This window comes from Ambystoma mexicanum, chromosome 13, assembly GCF_040938575.1.
Source record: "Ambystoma mexicanum isolate Mex_15411 chromosome 13, UKY_AmexF1_1, whole genome shotgun sequence".
Classification (NCBI taxonomy): domain Eukaryota; kingdom Metazoa; phylum Chordata; class Amphibia; order Caudata; family Ambystomatidae; genus Ambystoma; species Ambystoma mexicanum.
The window spans coordinates 414,626,721-414,649,242 of NC_090938.1; positions in this window are offsets into that span (position 1 = coordinate 414,626,721).

The window sequence follows — 22,522 nt, forward strand, 5'->3', positions numbered from 1 at the left end:
CTGCTACTGAGCACTGCTACTACCACTGAGGTTTTCAGCAGGAAATTGAGAAACTGTTTGCTCGACATACCCAAGGACAAGCATTGGATAATGAGCTTTTGTCCCTCCATCAAGGAAACCAAGACTTGCTATCATATATAGCAACCTTTAAAAGGTTAGTTGTTGAAACGGGATGGCCTGAAGATAGAAGTTGCAAGTATAGATGCATCACACCCTGAAAAGAAAAAATCTAAAAAAGAATTCTAGTCATCACTCGGTGATTACTCTACGGGTGACACTTGTGTTACCTCAATCCTCCAAATCAATTATTTATGGAAGTCTTAGGATCATTGAGCATATTGGAGAGAGAAGACATTTTTCAACATGTGCTCTTTAATTTACATTAATAAAGTGTGTTTTAATAAAGTGTGTTTTAACTCAACAATAACATCTTTCCAAAATACAAAAATATACACATTGTGATAAACAAACTTCATCTTGGTACATCATGACAAAAGCATTGATCAACATAAAACACAAAAAATAAAGTTTCTAAATATATCACATTGAAAGTGGATTTAAAATAGGAAAACTAAAATTCAATTCCCTAGTTTGCACCCAGTTAAGGGTGTCCTGAGACAATCCCTGTGTCTCTCCCCGACAGTTATTCTGTTTGGTGAAAAGGCATGAATTTGTAAGGATTAATAAAAGTCCTGAGGCTCCAATGAAGCCTGTATCTGGGTCTTAAGGGTTAAAGAATTCTTTGCGTACATGGGGCTCGGTCTCCAACCAAGCTCTTCACGTTTCGGCGGTCATGAGACACCTTTTTGTCCGCCTTCATCAGGGCATCTTGTTTGAAGACCCTGTATAAATATGCAAAAAACAAACATTATAATTCCCCATCTCAATGTTGGTCAGGCTATGTCTGACACTCTAATCTAAATCTAGCCTCAGATTCATCAGCTTTGGATTTACCTGACGTTACTGTAATCCCAAGTCTTGGGTTGTGTCCATTCTAGAGCACAGGGTAATCCCTAGACTCAAGTGTGGTGGCTTCTGTGTTTCTTAATTGCAACAGTTGAGGTACACTTGCGGGTAGAGCCCTTCCTGTGAGTCCCCCTTGATGTATGGTCGAGCTTCCTGTAAGTACAATACAAAATGGTGGAGACCTCAATTTAGTGAGGACAGGTTGTGTAATGCACATGCTCAGAAAAAAAGGGGCGCCATATTGAAACTCGAAGGGGCCCCAATTATTATCTCGGTCTTACTCCGGGATTCTTGTTTCATGGAGAAATGCAGAGAATGCTAGTAGGTGTGCCAGGAGGTGGTGAGGCTGTGGGAAGCCTCTATATTTCCTAGTTTCAACTGAAAAACATAATACAGAACTGTGTACCTACTAAAACATCTGGTAGTGAATTCACTGAATGTAGAAATGTGGATTCTGGTCCGGCATAGCTACCTGTATAGGCTGGCATGCGAGGTGGGAGCTCCAGATTCGATGTGGTGGGTCTGGTTGCGTCCCCTACGGTCTCTGTCCCTGTAATGGGTAAAGGGATAGTTACCATCTGTATTGTAGCAGTGTGAAGCTATTTGTGCTGGGGGCTGCAGGACTGGTATGTTAATTCCTGACAGGAGACCCACGTGATTTAGGCAAAGTGGTGATTAGTACTGGCTGGTGTCAGTGGGTACTTGGGGCCATATGGAAAAAGTCCATGGCGGTGGGCTCATTGTGAGGGACTTAATGGTGAGGGCATTGCGCATGCAGGGAATCCTTAGCTGGGCCCTGCAATTCTTGGGCTTACCTTCACTGTTGAGGGCAATCCAAAAAGCAGGTCCTCTGCGTGGCGCAGATGATTGCTGCGAGTCACAGCACGAATGTGTCTGGATACTGCAGAAAACCACGTCAGTGCAAGCAAGGGGCAATCTGGTAGTGAAGGAGATGTAAACTTTGATCTACTTTGTGGTAGGTCCACGTGACCCCGGAAGTCGCGTAGCGGCGCAAGCTGCGTGCATTGTTTTGAGTGGTTGTCAAGGGGACGAGGCTGCTTTCCTATTAGGAGGAGGTCCTCGATCATAACTGCGGATCCAAGTCGGTTATCCAGGAAAATGGCATGTATGTTTGTATGGCATCCCACCGTGGTGCCTGGTGTATATAATTTGTATACATAAAAAGTGATTCTGTTTGTCTAATAGGATGTGTGTGGCCTGCTGTATGTTGTGCAGGACCAGGGCGGCATGAACAATAACTCAAGCAAAAAAATGAAAAACTGCCTCCCTCATTTAGCCGGTATGTCGAGGGGAGGTGCCATTTTTATGCCCTCGCTGTCATTATACCCACTGTGTCCCAAACATGATGGGCTCCAGTGTGGGTGCCTATTGACCGTGCACTGGAAATTGCAATGGAAATTACTCTCCTGGCATGGTGATGGTTCCAAACAAACTACCGGAGAGGGTGGTTTAGCCTAGATGGGGGCTATGAGAGGAAAGGGGGGAGGAGATCCCATGTTTGTGTGTACAATCTCTGGGTGGTACTGAAAGAGGGTGTTGTACCGCGTAATCTGTTAGGCAAGTAATCGAGTGGTGTGCTGGGCTGTGGTGCCCATGCTGTATACATGTGGGTCACCTGATGCTGACTCAGTGTACCACTGGTTGAAAAATTTCATTCAGTCCCTGGTGGTAAGAGTCTAATCAATGAATCCATCTGGATTCCTTGTGTAGCAAGCTGTGTGTTAGATCGGCTCCACCCTTCAACTTCTCTAATACCCACCACATGATATCATTGGGGGAGTGTTTAGCCTCAACAAAGTGTGCCACCAAAGGTGCTGTCAGTGTTTTGCACCGGATCTTGGATCTGTGTCCAGAGATCGTTAGATGTACCGATCTCATTGTTTGTCCTACGTATCTTAAACCGCATGGGCATTCAATGCAATAGATAACGTGGGAACTCTTGCAATTGGTAAAGTCTTTAAGTGTCCATTCCCTCTGGCCAATCTTTAAGGTTTGCATTTTCTTAGTGAATGGACATGCCACGCAATTGGAACAGGGGTGGTGCCCTTGTATTTGGCGTAACGTTCTTTGTCCTGCATGAAAAGATTCTGCTTGGAAGAGGGATTGTACTAGATGATCTTTAAGGTTTTTAGCCCTCTTGTATGCAAATTTAGGCGGTAGGTCCTCTGGTAGGTTCTGTTTGGCAATGTGCCAGTACTTCTGAATAATTGTCTTAATTTTCGCTGTTTCTTGGCCATGTGTGACCACACAAATGAGGCGGTCATCCTCGGGATCAGTCAGTGTGGTTCTTGGCTGCAGGAGAGATTCTCTGTTGGTGTTGAGTCCTCTTCTGGCAGAGTAATCCAGAAGTTTCTTAGGATAACCTCTTTTCTGCAATCTATGTGACAACATTTTGGAGTGTTTGAGGAAATCCTGTTTCAAAGTGCAGTTTCTCTGTATCCGCAAGAATTGCCCATAGGGCAAATTCTGTTTAGTATTAACAGGGTGGTTGCTTGTATGATGTAATAGCATATTTCTTTCCATAGATTTGCGATGAAGATCGCATACTAGTTTGCCATTGAGATGTTGGATGGTCAGGTCCAGAAAGGGGACCTTGGATTTGCTATGTTCAATGGTAAATTGTATATCCGCATTGCAGGAATGCAACCATTCCCAAAAAAGTAAGAGGTGACTCAATTCACCTGTCCAGATGAAAATGACATCATCTATATACCTATACCAATATCCCACTTGTTGCCTCCAATGATTGATTGTGGATAACACATAGTCTTCCTCATATTTGGCCATGTATTGTATGGCCAAACTCGGGGCAAATGCAGCCCCCATCGCTGTTCTCTTTGTCTGGAGGTACATTTGTTTGTCAAATGTAAATAAATTCTTTTGGAGGGCTATCATCATTAGTTCTATGATGAAGTTACTGGGAACCCGGTCTTGTAGTGGGTTTCTAGTGAGCCACTCTCGGATGCATTCTATCGCTGATTCTTGAGAGATGTTGGAATAAAGAGACTTAATATCCATAGTGACGAGGATCTGGGTAAGAGGGTCAAAGGGTAGCTCCTCAAAAATTGTGATGGTGTGAGTGGTGTCTCTCAGATATGTGCTAGTTTGCATGCATAGCAGCTGAAGGAAGTTGTCCACAAATGTACTCAAAGGTTCCAAGACAGACCCACATCCTGAGACGATCGGTCTGCCTGGTGGATTGATTGGATCCTTATGATTTTTAGGTAAGGCATAAAAACAAGGAGTTCTGCCCCCCAGAGTGTTAAGAAAATCAGCTTTTTTAGAGGATAGCCAGTCTCTCTCTAGTGCAAAGTTGACCACTTGTGATATTTCAAGACTAAGGTCTTTTGTGGGATCCTTGCCGAGGATAGAATAACATTCACGATCATTCAAAATGGCCAGAACCATATCTTTGTTTTGAGTAGTGGTCATAATCACTATTCCTCCTCCTTTGTCTGCCGATTTGATGACCATACCCTTGTTGTTCTGTAATTCGGTGAGAGCCTGTTTCTCATTCCTGGTTAAGTTATGATAAACTCCTGTTTTATTTTTCTTCTTACTGTTTTTGAGTTTAGAGAAGTCCTGTAACATATATTTTTCGAACGTCAGGAGTTCATTGGGTATCTGACTATCTGACGGAGTGAAAGTTGATGGTCTGTGTAGACCTGTGTCTGATTCCGGATCCCCTGCGACTATGGAATGTTCTTTAAAGAAAGTGCGGAGTCTCACTTTCCTGAGAAATGTGCGGATTTCCATTTCTGAATCGTACCAGTCTGTATCTACAGTTGGTACGAATGATAAACCCTTCATAAGTACAGATGTTTGTCCCTCTGTTAAGTCAATGCCTGCTAAATTGAATATAGGTGTCAGTTGGTCATTCATATTAGAACCTACTATCTCTGTCTGCCTCTTCTGGGTCTGTAGCCCTGTCTTCCTCCTCTTTGCAGTGGTCCCCATTGGGGATACCCCCATGGAGGATTGACAAAACCACCAAACCCTAAAAATGGAAAAAAATTGTGGTGGTGGATATGGAAAGTTGGATTGAGGTGGACCTGTCTGTCATTTTGATTGGTTGTCCGAGGAGGATCCACTGCTAGATCCAGAAAATGTAACCCCTCTGCGTCGATTCCGTTGGTGTCTGGCAGACTGGGGGCCAGACTGGCCTGATTGATTCAGGTTAGCCAGGTAGTTATCAGCAATGTATGGATACACGATGTCTAATTGGAAATTTATGATGTCTTTTAGCAAATTTTTAGTCTTCCTGGCTAGTGTAGTTGTTTTAAAATCCTCAAATAGTTTGTTGAGGTCCAGCAATTGTTTTTGGGCATCGATAATGATTGTGTTGGATTTGAATTTTGTTTTTACTCTGTCTCTAACTCCTTACAACTGGTGGCTAATTCTCTGCGCTGTGGTAATTGTTAGGACCATTAGGTCCCGGCTGCATTTCGTTGCAATATAACTGAAATTGGTCACATATTCTCTATCTTCTAGGAAGAGACATGGGGTATTTCTGACTATCAGGCCATTAGGGATAATGCTGGCTTTCAGATATTGCCTTAGAAAATGGGCGTGGAGTTCAGTTCTGAAAGTCTTCTTTTTTAGTCTAAGTATTTCATCCGCTGTGTTGCTGGTCCCACTTTTTGGGTCATTGCCTGTTATTGGGTCAAAAAATGATGGCCCTTCTATGGTGTCCTGTATTTGCTGTTCAGTGAAACTGAGCGTCGCATGCTCTGCCATTCCCTTGTGCTTATGCGAGCGGTGTAATATTACTGAATAGCCAGTGTTGGCTGAGCAGTGTAGATACACAAAAGTTTTCAGGTTACAGAGGCTCAAGACCAGACACTGTGTGACGCAAGTTTTATTTTTCTTGGGAGAGGAAAAAAAATTGTATGAAAAATGATGGACTTATTTAATGTGAAAATGATCACTATGTAGTCCTATCTAATGTGGCTGGTCCTTAGCAACTTGGGTTGCCCATGTTGATATCAAGGTAAACCCCCCTAGGGGTTATAGGACGAGGCTGTAAAGGGTGGGGATACTAAGCCTCAGAATCCAAAATCTGCAAATATAGATGTATCCCACCCTGAAAAGAAAAAATCTAAAAAATAATTCTAGTCATCACTCGGTGGTTACTCTATGGGTGACATTTGTGTTACCTCAATCCTCCAAATCAATTATTTATGGAAGTCTTAGGATCATTGAGCATATTGGAGAGGGAAGACATTTTTCAACATGTGCTCTTTTATGCACATTAATAGTGTGTTTTAATAAAGTGTGTTTTAACTCAACAATAACATCTTTCCAAAATACAAAAATATATACATTGTGATAAACAAACTTAATCTTGGTACATCATGACAAAAGCATCGATCAACATAAAAAACAAAAAATAAAGTTTCTAAATATATCACATTGAAAGTGGATTTAAAATAGGAAAACTTAAATTCAGTTCCCTAGTTTGCACCCAGTTAAGGGTGTCCTGAGACAATCCCTGTGTCTCTCCCCGACAGTTATTCTGTTTGGTGAAAAGGCAGGAATATGTAAGGATTAATAAATGTCCTGAGGCTCCAATGAAGCCTGTATCTGGGCCTTAAGGGTTAAAGAATTCTTTGCCTACGTGGGGCTCGGTCTCCAACCAAGATCTTCACATTTTGGCGATCATGAGACACTTTTTAGTCCGCCTTCATCAGGACGTCTTGTTTGAAGACCCTGTATAAATATGCAAAAAACAAACATTATAATTCCCCATCTCAATGTTGGTCAGGCTATGTCTGACACTCTGTAATCTAAATCTAGCCTCTGATTAATCGGCTGTGGCTTTACGTGTCGATACTGTAATCCCAAGTCTTGGGTCGTGTCCAGTCTAGAGCACAGGGTAATCCCAAGAATCAAGTGTGGTGGCATCTGCGTTTCTTAATTGCAACAGTTGAGGTACTCTTGCGGGTAGAGCCCTTCCTGTGAGTACCCCTTGACGTATGGTCGAGATCCCTGTTAGTACAAAACAAAATGGTGGAGACCTCGATTTAGTGAGGACAGGTTGTGTAATGCACATGCTCAGAAAAAGAGGGGCGCCATATTGAAACTTCAAGGGGCCCCTATTATTTCCTGGGACTCACTCCGGGATTCTTGTTTCATGGAGAAATGCAGAGAATGCTAGTAGGTGTGCCAGGAGGTGGTGAGGTTGTGGGAAGCCTCTATATTTCCTGGAACGCTCAGTTTCAACTGAAAAACATTATACAGAACTGTGTACTTACTAAAACATCTGATAGTGAATTCACTGAATGTAAAAATGTGGATTGTGGTCTGGCATAGCTACCTGTATAGGCTGGCATGCGAGGTGGGAGCTCCAGATTTGATGTTGTGGGTCCTCTTGCGTCCCCTATGGTCTCTGTCCCTGTAATGGGTAAAAGGGATAGTTACCTTCTGTATTGTAGCTGTGTGATTCTATTTGTGCTGGGGGCTGCAGAACGGGTATGTTAATTCCTGACAGGAGACACGCGTGACTTAGGCAAAGTGGTGATTAGTACTGGCTGGTGGCAGTGGTTACCTGGGGCCGTATGGAAAAAGTCCATGGCGGCGGGCTCATTGTGAGGGACTTAATGGTGAGGGCATTGCGCATGCAGGGAATGCTTAGCTGGGTTCTGCGATTCCTGGGCTTACCTTCACTGTTGAGGGCAATCCAAAAAGAAGGTCCTCTGCGTGGTGCGGATGATTGCCGCGAGTCACAGATCCCGCACAAATGCATCTGGATACTGCAGAAAACCGCGTCCGTGCAAGCAAGGAGCGAGCTGATAGTCAAGGTATGCAGACTTTGATCTGCTTTGTGATAGGTCCACATGACCCCGTAAGTCGCGTAGCGGGGCACGCTGCGTGCGTTGTTGTGAGTGGTTGTCAAGGGGATGAGGCTGCTTTCCTGTTAGGAGGAGGTCCTCGATCGTAACTGCGGATCCAAGTCGGTTATCCAGGAAAATGGCATGTATGTTTGTATGGCATCCCACTGTGGTGCCTGGTGTATATAATTTATATACATAAAAAGTAATCCTGTCTGTCTAATAGGATGTGGTGGCCTGCTGTATGTTGTGCAGGACCCGGGGTGGCACAAACAATAACTCAAGCAAAAAAATGAAAAACTGCCTCCCTCGTATAGCCGGTATGTCGAGGGGAGGTGCCGTTTTTATGCCCTCGCTGTCATTATACCCACTGTGTCCCAAACCTGCTGGACTCCAGTGTGGGTGCCTATCCACGTGCACTGGAAATTGCAATGGATTGTCCTGGGCTGGAGTTTCTGCAAGACTTCACTTTTCCAGCCCTACTTTACACCCATGCTCAGGAGTCTTCTAGGAAAACAAGCAATGGAAATTACTGTCCTGGCATGGTGATGGTGCCTAACAAACTACCGCAGAGGGGGGTTTAGCCTAGACCGGGGCTATGAGAGGAAAGGGGGGAGGAGACCCCATGTTTGTGTGTACAATCTCTGGGTGGTACTGAAAGAGGGTGTTGTACCGTGTAATCTGTTGGGCAAGTAATCGAGTGGTGTGCTGGGCCGTGGTGCCCATGCTGTATACATGTGGGTCACCTGATGCTGACTCAGTGTACCACTTGTTGAAAAAGTTCATTCAGTCCCTAGTGGTAAGAAACTAATCGATGAATCCATCTGGATTCTTTGTGTAGCAAGCTGTGTGTTAGATCGGCTCCACCCTTCACTTTCTATAATACCCATCACATGATATCATTGGGGGAGTGTTTAGCCTCAACAAAGTGTGCCACCAAAGGTGCTGTCAGTGTTTTGCACCAGATCTTGGATCTGTGTTCAAAGATCGTTAGATGTACCGATCTCATTGTTTGTCCTACGTATCTTAAACCGCACGTGCATTCAATGTAATAGATAACGTGGGAACTCTTGCAATTGGTAAAGTCTTTAAGTGTCCATTCACTCTGGCCGATCTTAAAGGTTTTCATTTACTTAGTGAATTGACATGCCATGCAATTGCCACAGGGGTGGTGCCCTTGTATTGGGAATAACGTTCTTTGTCCTGCATGAGAAGATTCTGCTTGGAAAAGGGAATGTACTGAAGGATCTTTAAGGTTTTTCAGTACCTGAAGATAAAAGGACCACATTATTCCACCGGTGTCTACAAGGGAGAATTAAAGGACGTCCTAGCACAAGTGGTTAATCCACCAAGAGACTGCGCATAGTTCATCAATCTTGTTGTTCAGTTAGATCATAGGCTGCAGGACCGAAAAGCCGATCAGATGAGATTGGACACTCGTGCCATGTATGTCCGGTCAAAGGACAATGTCTCACGCTCAGCGGAGAACACTGTAAAACCCATGCAAATCGGAGGGGTACGGGCTCCCTTAACTAATGCTGAAAGAGACAAAAGAAGGCAACAGCTATTATGTCTATACTGCGGAAATTCAGGCCATATCCTCAAAGAATGTCCAATAAAGTCTCAGAGGAGAACTGTTGGAGCTACAGAAAAGGAAGACGACAACAAGGAGACCAAAAACTACCAAGCCCAGCAAGCGTAGAGGTCCATTTGTCGAGCGAGGAGAATGAGCCACAGACCTAACACTTTGCATTACCTGTGATTTTGATCCATCACCAACAACCATCGCTGATGCATGCCGTAGAAGCATACATAGACAGCGGGGCAGTTGGAAACTACATAGACCAAGATTTGGCAGCAGAGATAGGGATTCCCCTATGCAAAAAGCAGACTACTGAAAAGGTCACCACTGTTGATGGTACTGAAATAGCTTCTGGTCCAGTAACTCAACGTACAGCAGTATTAACCCTTCTGTGCCAGGATGAAAACAGAGAATTTATTGCTTTTGACCTCATCAAGGCTCCTCAGTTCCGTTTGATTTTAGGGATGCCATGGTTAGTAGCTCATAATCCTCAAATAGACTGGCGTTCAAAGAAGTTGGCCTTTTCCGGCGACTGTGCTCGCACTTGCTACCACAGAGAAAAGCAGAAAACAGATTCACAGACATCTGTTCGGGGAACAGCAACAGTAGTACTGGGGGTTACAGCTACTCTACCAAGCGAATACCAAGATTTTCAAGATGTTTTTTAGAAAGAACAAGCCAATACCCTGCCGCTGCATAGGCCTTATGATTGTCAGATCGATCTCATACTGGTGCACAAGTTCCTTGTGGTCGAATCCATGCACTCACAGAACTAGAAAAACTCCATTTGAAATCTTATCTAGATCAGCACCTGGCTAATGGGTTTATACGCCCGTCTAAATCACCCGCAGCCAGTCCCTTATTCTTCGTTCCAAAGAAGGAAGGGGACTTGAGAACTTGCATCGACTATCGCACACTGAACCAAATCACTGTAAAAAATCGATACCCACTGCCTCTAATTCCGTAACTGCTAGATCAAGTTAAGGATGCCTAGATCTACACTAAATTGGACCTTAGGGGAGCATACCATCTCGTTCATGTTAAGGAAGGAGACAAATGGAAAACTGCCTTTCGTACCAAGTATGGCATGTATGAATATCAGGTAATGCCCTTTGGACTTTGCAATGTTCCTGCTGCATTCCAGTATTTTATGAATGATGTCCTATGGGAACTAATCGACGTGCGCGCTTTGGTTTATATTGATGACATCTTAGTATACTCCTCTTCAAAACAAGATCATGTCAAACATGTTCGTTCAGTTCTGGCAAAACTCTGTCAACATCAACTGTATGCTAAACTTGAAAAATGTTCATTTCATGTTACCGAAGTTGAATTCATTGGTTTTATCCTCACTCCAAAAGGGAGCAGGATTGATATGCACAAAGTAGATGCCATTCTTAATTGGCGGTCGCCAACTTCGTTCAAGGGAATCCAGAGCATGCTGGGCTTTGCAAACTTTTATCGCAGATTCATCAAAGGCTTTTCTCAGATAGTGCACCCGATCACGTCATTGTTACGAAAAAAACAATAAGAAATTCCAATGGACAGAAGAAGCCGGAAGGGCTTTTCTAGAACTTAAGAAAAGATTTACATCCGCCCCAATTCTTCGATACCCTCACCCAGATCTCCCTTATGTGGTGGAAACAGATGCCTCTAGCATGGCAATGGGAGCAGTTCTTTCACAAAGGGATCCCGATACTGGCCAGCTGAATCCTGTTGCCTTCTGGTCACGCAAATTTACGACTCCAGAAATCAATGATGCTATCACGGACAAAGAACTTCTAGCTATCGAATCAGCTTTCAAGGCTTGGTGACATTATCTCCTAGGTGCCAGACATACCATCACTGTGATTACTGATCATCGAAGTCTTCAATACTTAAAAACTGCAAAAGCTCAATCTTCACATCAGCTGCGATGGGCACTTTTCTTTGCAGAATTTGACTACGTGATCACATGTCGACCGGGAGTCCAAAACGGAAAAGCTGACACTTTATCCCGCATGGGTATTGATGAAAAAGTATACACAACCCCAGATCCAGTAGCTATCATTCCAAATGACAAATTATTAGTTCTGACAACAACACTAACCCAAAGTGAACTCCATAACAAGATCCAACTCTTAATGAATCCCGAGACCTTACAAAAATGGAGTACTCAAAACGAACATCACATAATTAAGGATCAACTACCATATCTTAAAGGCATTTATATCTGTCAAGTAAAGAATTACAAGAGCAAGTCATCTCCGGTTATCATGACTCTTTGATGGAAGGTCATCCAGAAATTGCCAAAACCTCAGCCAAAGTAAAAAGAAACTATTGGTGGCCAACATGGCGCAAAGACATGATTCACTTCATCCTTTCCTGTGGTGTGTGTGCACAAAATAAATCTCAAAAGCAAAAACCAGCTGGTCTCCTACAACCCTTGGAAATTCCACCTGCACCTTGACATACACTTTCTCTCGATTTCATCACAGACATACCTCCCAGTCAAGGATTCAACACCATCCTAGTGGTTGTAGATTTATTTTCTAAGATGGCACACTTCATTCCATTTAAAGGCCTTCCAAATGCATCCAGTCTGGCGAAGGTGTTTCTGGAACATATAGTAGGAATACACGGTTTTCCTTCTGTCCTGATTTCAGATCGAGGTAGTCAATTTGTATATAGCTTCTGGAAGAAGTGCTGTTCAATGGCCCAAATTGATATTCGATTATCCACCAGCCATCCTCCCCAAACGGATGGCCAAACAGAAAGGACAAACCAGACACTCGAACAATACCTACGTTGTATGTTACACCAAGTTGAATAAGGTTGAAAGGATTTACTATGGTTAGCAGAATATGCCTATAATAATTCCCTGCATACCAGCATGGGACAAACTCCTTTTTATACCCTATATGGTAGGCATCCACGCACCTCTGAATTAGATGCTCACGGGGCTCTGGACATGCCAGCGGTGAAAACCTTACATACAACCATTACTCAAGCCTCCAAAGAGGCAACTGGACATTTACTTCAAGCTAAAGAAAGACAAAATAAATTCTCTGATCAATATCGCAGAAAGGCTCCTGATTACCGAGTTGGAGACAAAGTCTGGTTAGCGTCAAAACATGTGCCAATAAAAGGAACCCGGACCTTTCATCCATGATATCTAGGACCTTTCACCATTGAGTCTATAATAAACCCAGTAGCTGTTAAACTAACCCTGCCACCAAACATGAAGATCCATCCTTTATTCCATGTATCACTCCTAAAACATGTGCAACCTGGAACTTGAGTTACAATACCACCAAAACCAAAACCAGTTCTGATAAACAGAGAACCGGAGTTTGAAGTTAAAGACATCCTGGATTTGAAATACACTAGATCTAAACTATATTATTTAGTAGATCAGAAACGATATGGTCCTCAGGACAGAACATGGGAACTAAGTGAGAACATCTACGCACCACGCTTGGTAAAATGTTTCCATCAAAATCATCCAACTAAACCAGGGCCAGGCAGAAGAACTACCATGAGAGGGGCATTGAGGGGGGAGTGCTGTCATGATGCATGCCCCTGGTCATCATGGCCAAACAAGCCTTTAGGCTGGGGCCAGGTTACAGGCTTCCATTGTGGCCTCAAGAACCACAAAACACCATCAGGGACTCTCTTGGAGCCAGTCCTGGTGCCTTTGGCGCCAGGCTCATACTGTTGTGTGAAGGACAACATTTGGATTGGGACTTCAGTTAACATGGAAGCACTCACATAGCTCAGTTCAAAAGAACTGAGCGATGCGGTCTAGTGTTTCGGGTGTAGCCGTGCCTGAGAATACTTTACCTGAAACTACTTTACCTGGGCCACACCCAAATAGCAGCACATGCTTCACGTTATTCTGCAGTTATCAGCGTAATGCTCACGTGTCCAGTTCTGATCTTCTGTGTTTCTTGCATCCTGCCACATGCTGAATCCTGTATCTGGAAGAAGAAGAACACCATTATTCAGCGCTTACCTGTAAGTAGCAGCCTGGCTTTGGTCTTGAATCTTCCATCTTCAAACTACCACCAGCTGCTCACCTGAATACACGCAATCTGGGGATTCTTCATCACGATGCCGCATCCATCCTCAGAACGCTGAAGCAACCTGAAAAAGACAAAGAGAGACATTATTAGTGAACGCTTGCTCACGGCCACGCAAGGACACCGAAAAGCACTTATCAGGTGCAGTCTCTCCTTGATCTCGGAATATCACAGCGCCCCGGAATATCATAACGACCTGCAAAGGAAGCGGCGCAGGCACAGTTTAGCAAAAGAAAAGGCAAGAAAGCGCACCGCGCATTCACTTACCTTGCTGGGATTCTCATCTTATACAGCACGGGAACGCCAAAACTCTCCAACTCATCTGAGGGAAAGAAACTAGAGACATTAATAACAATAAAAAGGCAAAAAGAGGAAAGATAAGACTGTAAAATAGTAGTACCTACCTCATCAAGCAAATTGGAGTTACAGCAGGCCTGGACCCGAACACGGGCCAACGCAGCAGTGAAGAAACTAGGTCGCCGAACGCCCACACCTCCAATGCGCCACTGCACAGAGACACAGGACGGAGAGCACACCATACCTAATATTAAGGTGAGGAGAGATACTAGACTTAAGGGAGGAATTTGAGGCTGAGGGAGGTAGGAATCAATCCAAGAGAGACATTTAAGCCTTGTAGCCAGTTTTCCTGTATTGCAGGCGCTATCCACATCCAATACACTATCAAGGTAGAGGGTTCGAGAGTGCTAATCTTCCAGCCAGGGCTGAGTGGCGTCCCCATGGATATCAGGTGAGCGTAACATAAATAAGTTAGTCCTACCTAGAATTTCTTCAGTTTCTATCTTGATTCATAAAATTATTGAGCTCATTCGTTATGTTCTGACATCCTATGTCTGCAATCAAATAGATATAATATATTCCTTGTTAGCTTTCATTTATTGAATCTTGCCTTCCTACAAAGGCAAACTAACTTAATAAGATGAGATCTTGTATTTGAATGTCACAGATTCATATGAATTAAATTTGTCTCGAAAGCTGATATAAATCTAATTAATTGAAACAAAAAGCAAATCAGAACTAGACAATCAGACAAAGTAAATACATATACCTTGTTAAGTCTCTACTAATTCATTCAGTTATGACTATAATGTAATGTTATTACTGTATTCATAAGATATTCAATGGATTTAACATAACTTACTTTTATCAAAGCTTGTAAGAGCACTCGAGATGTAACTCCTCGTGGTTATAGTGTCTCGCAAGTTGTGTGGTCCATTTTTCTTTTTTCATACCTCTTCTCTTAGTAATAGAAATAGGACTAGTTTTCTCAGTTCTAACCAAGTTAAGTGTACAATTAAAAAACAGGTACCATAATCCCACAAATGTATTTCTGTTTTACTTTTGATCATAGAAAATGTAATATGAAACTCATTATGATTCAGACTATTTAAAAAACATTCAACGACTCTTTGTGAACAGACCAAATCATAAATATGTCCTCAATGAATCTTTCCACAGTACTATAACTTGCTGCTCTATTGGTCTAATATACCTTTCCCCAAGCCATCCCATAAACAGATTTGCTGCTGACAGCAAGCATTCTGAACCCATTGACACTCCTAGTGTTTGAGTGTACAATTTTTTGTATACGTTTATTTGAATCATAAATGGTTCATTAAACATACAATACACAATGCATCATAATCAAAAAAGATAAAATCATGATCACAGTTTCCTAACTCTCAGTGCTCTTTTGATATAGGACAGTAGTGCCCATGCCACTATCATTTTATCAGCTTGCATCATATACAATAGACCAGAGTGGCAGTGTGTAAGGTTTGCAGCATTTAGGACTGGCTCAATTGTTTGGTTTCTGATATGGTAATACGGTGGGCAAAACAAAGTGGGTGGCTTCCTCCCAAGGGGGGATCACAAAGTAATCAGTTTGACTACTCAGGAAATCCATGCCATAGTATTGTGTCTGCTCTAAACATACGATAAGTTTTATTGTTTTATTCATAAAATGCTGACACAATTGCAGTGTCCGCACTTAGGAAAAACCATCACCAACTGTGGTAACCACGATTCTGGTTTCTATTTTTCTATCTTAGCCAGATAGCTTGGGCTCAAAAGGTTCTTTAAGATCTTGCCTTGTTAAACACAATTCTTGGTATATTAGATAAGCAATCCTTGGTATCTGTTATGACTGATATATATATAAAAAATGGTAATAATGTCTTGCCCACTTTGAGGAGAGCCTGGATCGGAGACAGCAGTGAGTGGAAGGAAGAATCCCCCTAAAAACCCTATGACCCTGCGCCAGGCTACAGCCACAGCGGTACAGGATTCCCAGGGAAACCCTCTGGAGAAAAAAACCCTGTCCGCGATCCCTGGAAGTGTAGGTTCCCTAGAAGATGGGAGGTCCTTCCTCCCGATTGGGTGTAGTCGATCTTACTGGGATTCAAGAAGTTGCTGTAATTGATTGGGAAGAGAGGGATAGAATTAGTAGTGAGAAAAGTACGGGAGAGACGTAGAAACTAGTCTGAAGAAAACCTCTTGCAGGCAAAAGTACCTCTGTATGCAAATACAGGAGCGGTGAGTGAACACCCAGACCGGATCAGACTTGGATGACATCCGGCCAGTCCCTGTGTTGAGGTATGAGGCGAGAATGAGACCCTTGATAGTAAAGAGAGAGAGAGAATGGAATACATGTATAGGACCTACTATGTGAGGACGTGATGCAAAGCTTTGTGACAATTGTTCCAGTGGGGAGGCTCGTCAAGTCGAGCGCCCACCATCTCACTATAGAGAGAGAAGTCGGCTTGTTTTATTTCAGGCTTTCCACTTCGAAAGACAAGATCCACGGCAGAATAGCAATAACGCTGGGGGATAGCAAAATACGTCTCTCTGTGGTTCCCTGCAGAATAGCTGAAGCGGGACAGAAGAGAGTCTCAGTACGGGTAAGAAAACTATGTGTTGCTACTGCAACCAAACAAAGCTCCCTACCTGAAGCAGAAAGTGCAGTGGGATTTGTTGGATGGGAAACGATCGATGGCCGTGTAAATCGTGTGAATCTACAGAAAGGGGAGAGGAAGGTTATCAAAAGCACTCAGGACAGAGGAATACGAAGGATAGGAAGGTTTCAAACTTACAGAGCGTTCGCTATAGACAGTAGCAATGCAATGAGTTCCGGGTCCAGTAATCTGAAAACCCTTCCCCTGGAAGGGAGGCTGAGCCAAGCAGACACATGGCTCCTGAAAGACTGCAACGCTGCACACACCAGAAGACGCCTTCTTGGGAGGCTGTTATCGGGTATAAGCTATGAGTCTCCAACAGCGCCTTAATGACCATCAGAATCGTCTCCGCATGATAGTATCTTTGTCTTGTAATAGTAACTCCCAAAATGTCCCCAAAGTGCATGACAATTTGAACTTAAGATAGTGACAAATAGTAGATTGTCACTCATTAGGTTTGTTTAATTTTATGTGTTATCAGGTTATGTTCATTATTGATTTGTTGCTCCTGTAGTGCTTTATTGCAAATCTGATCAGGGTATCCCCGGTCTTGAAATCTTTTTTCAATATATTACTTTCTCTTAGAAAATCATTTTGTTTAAAACAGTTCCTCCTGGCACCTATAAAGTCCCCCAGCAGTATGTTATGAATGACGCTTTTTTTGTGACAACCTGTAGCTACAAGAGTTTTCTTCAATCTTTTCTTTTCTCCATAACTTCTAGTTTGTATACTGTCATCTTCTATACAAATATGTAAATCCCACAAATGTATTTCTGTTTTACTTTTGATCATAGAAAATGTAATATGAAACTCATTATGATTCAGACTATTAAAAACATTCAACGACTCTTTGTGAACAGACCAAATCATAAATATGTCCTCAATGAATCTTTCTACAGTACTATAACTTGCTGCTCTATTGGTCTAATATACCTTTCTCCAAGCCATCCCATAAACAGATTTGCTGCTGACAGCAAGCATTTTGAACCCATTGACACTCCTAGTTTTTGAGTGTACAATTTTTTGTATACGTTTATTTGAATCATAAATGGTTCATTAAACATATAATACACAATGCATCATAATCAAAAAAGATAAAATCATGATCAGTTTTCTAACTCTCAGTGCTCTTTTGATATAGGACAGTAATGCCCATGTCACTATCATTTTATCAGCTTGCATCAGATACAATAGAGCAGAGTGGCAGTGTGTAAGGTTTGCAGCATTTAGGACTGGCTCAATTGTTTGGTTCTGATATGGTAATACGGTGGGCAAAACAAAGTGGGTGGCTTCCTCCCAAAGGGGATCACAAAGTAATCAGTTTGACTACTCAGGAAATCCATGCCATAGTACTGTGTCTGCTCTAAACATACGAAGGTGAAAAAGGGCCCTTGTGATGGCCCATCTGTCTGATCTCTGGTTTCCAAAGGCAAGATAGGGCTGTGTGCCAGCCACCCTGCTTATTAGAGCTATGTGTCTATTAGCATTGACCTGCAATCCCTGTGTCCAAATTTGGGATTTACAAAATATTGCAAAATGTTTCTTGCAGATGTTCCTCTCATGGACACTCAAAATATATTTTGGGTGGAGAAGCGTAAGGGCATTCTTCTGGCATAGCCTAGACTGAATATATTTTAGCTAAGGAATTTTACAATAACCCTACTCTTCCATGAAGTTGACAATATGTTGTGGGTCAAGGATGCCCTGTCATTGGCCCACAGTCTGAGCCATAATAGTAGCAGGGCCAATGACCAGTTGTCTTTCATCTGTCTCAAATCCACCTCTGTATGAACGGCGTATGAGGGAGCGGACAGAGGGAGGCCCAAAAGGCCCTTAAGAAATGTGTTTTCCTTTGTATCACAGCTACATTCTCAAAGCCTCAAGGAAAGGCATTGTAGTTGCTAGGTGCCTTTGTCCTGGCCTTTTGGACTTCCAGAATCATCTTCAACGGTTGTTCCTGGCACCTGACTGTAACATTCCCTCCATCCTTATTCTGCTCGATGTCTCTTCTGCCTTTGACACGGTCAACCACAACATAGAGGAAGGCCCACAAGGCCCTTAAGAAATGTGTTTCCTTTGTTTGTAGCACAGCTACATTCTCAAAGTCCCAAGGAAAGGCACTGTAGTTGCTGGATACCTTTGTCCTGGACGTGTAGACTTCCAGAATCATATTCAACGGTTGTTCCTGGCACCTTGACTCTAACATTCCCTCCAATTCTACTCGATCTCACTTCTGCCTTTGACACGGTCAGCCATACCATCCTGCTCAACCGTCTCCATGACAACCTAGACATCACCAATCAGGCTTTGGCCTGGCTGACCTGTTTCCCCTCTGATCGACCCTCCGAGGTCCAACTTGTGTCCTTCCTTTCCTCTCTCTCTTCTCTCGCTCTCTCTTTCTCTCTCTCTCTCTCTCTCTCTCTCTCTCTCTCTCTCTCTCTCTCTCTCTCTCTCTCTCTCTCTCTCTCTCTCTCTCTCTCTCTCTCTCTCTTTCTCTCTCTTTCTACCTGCAGTGTTCCCCAGGGGTCCAACCTATCACCCTGGCTCTTTAACCAACACTTGGCAACTCTCACCCGCTGCATTGCCATTTTATGGTCAAATTTCCAGTGCTATGCTGATGACCCTCAACTCATTTTCCGGCTTCCCTCGGCCACCTCTTCTCCTTCTCTCATCTCCGACTATCTATCTGCCATTCAGGATTGGTGTGCCGCCAATGATCTCTGTCTGAATGCCAGCAAGACTGAGATTCTCCTCATCGGCACACCTCCACCCTCCTTTCCTGTCACTCTCTGGCCAGCCTCCCTTGGCCCTCCTCCTACACCCACCTGCGGGCCCAAGAACCTTGGGGAGATCTTTGATTCCACGCTTTCCTTCTCTGCCAACATCTCTGATGTCTCAAAAAAGTCTAACTTCCTACTGCACCTCCTCAGATGTATTCTGCCTTTCCTCTCCTTCCCCAAGAAGCTCACTGTCTCTCAAGGCCTGGTTCTCTCAAGGTTGGACTATTGCAACAGCCTCTTTCTAAATCTACCTACCTCTACTCTCCGCCCTTTGCAACTTATCCAGAACAGGACTGCGAGACTTGTCCTAGGCCCTTCTAAAACTTGAGGTGAACCACCCCCGGTTTCAGAAGGACCTCTATAACTTCCTCTTTTCTTCTGCCTTCTCTACTCCACTCCCATGTTGATATGTTCTGTATTGGCATTGTGCAACTGGCCTCCCTATGTCTTTAGGGTCCAGGTACCTGCTCAACCTGCCACCCACTTGTGCTGTCTCTGGGCAATCCCATACACTGAGGTCTGTATCTGTAACCCTACAGCCCCCCCCTTCTTCTTTTTCTGCACTTATTCAGACACACCCTGTCTGTTGCCGTATCCATCGCACTTGCCAATTGCTGGATGCACTACCACTGTTTGTTGCCTTTGTTATGTATTTATTTATTTATGTTTTATTTACTTATTTTCATTTTTCCTCAGCACTTTCCACCTCTGCCCCCCTCCCTTGCACTTGCCCCTCTCCTTCTCCTATGCACTTGCACATTCTCAATGTCACTGGGCCCAATAATATCATTATTTTTTGTTCTCCCTTGTTCCCCTCCCATGCCTTGTGACGCTCTGAAACACTTGTTAGCGAGCGTGGTACAAATAATATATCAATATCAATACTTGACCACGTAGCGAGACAGTCCTCCCAGTGATTGATCCATTTTAATGGCTTGTCTATTAATGTGTGCATGGCCGATGACTGATGAAGTGATGCAGATACCAAGAGAGCCAAAGTGATAAACACAGGGTATCATTGAGCAATCACTTACAAAGGGTTGCATCTTAATAGACTTCCTCCCATACCCACATGCCATTACTGCTGACTTAGATGTATTTATCTTCAGATCTAAAGAATTCATAAACATGGTATAGTCCACTATCAGTTTCTAGAAGGCATTCAGTGTCTTGGGAATGAGGACAGTATCATGTGCATATGCAAGCAGTGACAGGCCCCGATTTCCCATGGATGGAAAGTCTGCCCCAGTGTTAACCAGAGCCTGGTAAAGATCATTCATGTAAAGAGTGAAAAGAACCAGGGCCAGCACACAGCCCTGACAAACCCCCAGATTCACCTCAAACAAGGATGTGCTCGGACCCTGGTCTCCAGATCTTACACAGGCTTGATTTTCATTATGCACCAGCCTCAACAGATGAATCAATTCCTCAGGGCAGTTCATGGACCTGAGCACGACCCACAACTTCACTCAGTTAACTTTATCAAAGGTCCATAAAAGCGAGATAGATTTCCTCTCTGTGGACAAAAACAGGCTTGGCCACTGTGAGTGAGGCATGTTATGAAGAGATGACACAGACAACAGATGTAACAGTTTTGAAAACTTTTATCAAACTGTCAGGATTGGTGTAACGCTTAACTTTCCCTATCGCTCTGTGGGTATTTCCATACCTAATAAAACTAAGGAACGTCTATGTCCAGATGTAAAAAACAAAGGTCTGTCTGTGTCAAAACCTTTTTTTTTTTTTTTTTTTAATATATTTTTATTGTTTTTTCCAAGAAAACATACAACCAGTATCATCAACACGACAATCAATTAAATATCCACAATAATTTCCCATTCCCTCCCTCCCCAAGTGAACCCGGACCGGGGTTGCGCAGTCTGCTGCTGGCATTAGGGTGAGCCCGGGCTGTCCGGGTCCTCGCCTGAGGTGCTGGCTTCCTTAGGACTGAACAGGGCCGTCGTGAGGGCAATCCACTGCAGGAGGTCCTCCGAGTCATTTATTTTTTGCTGTCTTTGCGCCAGCTCCCAGGCCCCGGTTTCAGCCACAGTCCATCTGCGAAGGTCCTCCCACCATGTTACAAGTTTAGGGGCCCTGGGACACTTCCAGGCCATTGCGATGCGCCTTTTTGCGAGGATGTACATCAAGTCTTTGAGCCTGTTGAGAGGTTTGTTTTTTTTCCCTCGTGGGTACGAGCCCAATAGACATGCCTTGGGGGATTGCACGTCTAGCGTTATGTCCTCCTCTGCTACCTTGGTCTGAATTTGCGACCAGAAGGTTCGTATGTTCGGGCAGGCCCAAAACATGTGGGTCAGGGAGGCCGCAGGTTCTTGGCACTTGGGGCACCGCACCACACCAGCGCCATTGAATCTCGAGATGACAGCTGGGGTAAGGTAGGCCCTATGGATGATGTAAAATTGGATAAGCTGGAATCGGGCATTCCTAGAAACCTTTTTGTGATAGTGTGTTATTGTTTCCCATTCCGTGTCGCCGAATAGTGTGTTCAGCTCGGCCTCCCATTTGCTCTTGCATGTGAGTTCGCTATGTGTGGTGCTGTCAATTAGGATCTCATAAAGCCTAGAGGTTTCGTGTCCCCCTTCTGCCACACCTATCAGGTTCTCTATGGCCTCGTGTCCGGCGCATTGGGATTCTGCATCCGGCCATCGCCTCCTAAGTCTGTCCAGCACCGCCCCGTATAGAAGGAACTGACCCAGTGGGACCCCAGTCAATTCGTGCAGCTCGGGAAATGTGTGGATGCCCTGGTCGTCCACCAGATCGCCCAGAGTGGCGACGCCGGAGGGTTCCCATATGTTCCGGATCGCCTTCCGGTCTTCCGGCCTAGTGGACATGATGGCGGCTATAGGGATCTGTGGGGAGTAGGGGTCGGACAGCTTGACCAACTTGCAGGCCCGACTCCAAATTTGAGTGCCTAGGCGGATGAGGTGCGCGTCCAGCGTTTTGGGCATTGGTCCGATCCAGGGGAGGTCCCTGAGCAGCCATGGTGCGTCTGGGGGCTGCAATAGGCGTGTATCCGTCATGGCATCATCAGCCATCCACTGGATCACGTGCTTAAGCTGGGCCGCTATGTAGTAGAGCTCAAAGTTAGGGGTGTTCAGGCCTCCCCTCTCGTACGGTCTTTGAGTAATGTCTAGGGCAACCCTGTGCCTCCCCTCCCGCCATAAGAGTTTCCTACATAGCATGGCCAGGTCTTTGAAAAAACGCTGGGGGATGTTGTAGGGGACGTTGGTGAAGAAATGTAGGAGACGGGGGAGTGCTACCATTTTAAGGAGTCCCGCCCTACCAGCCATCG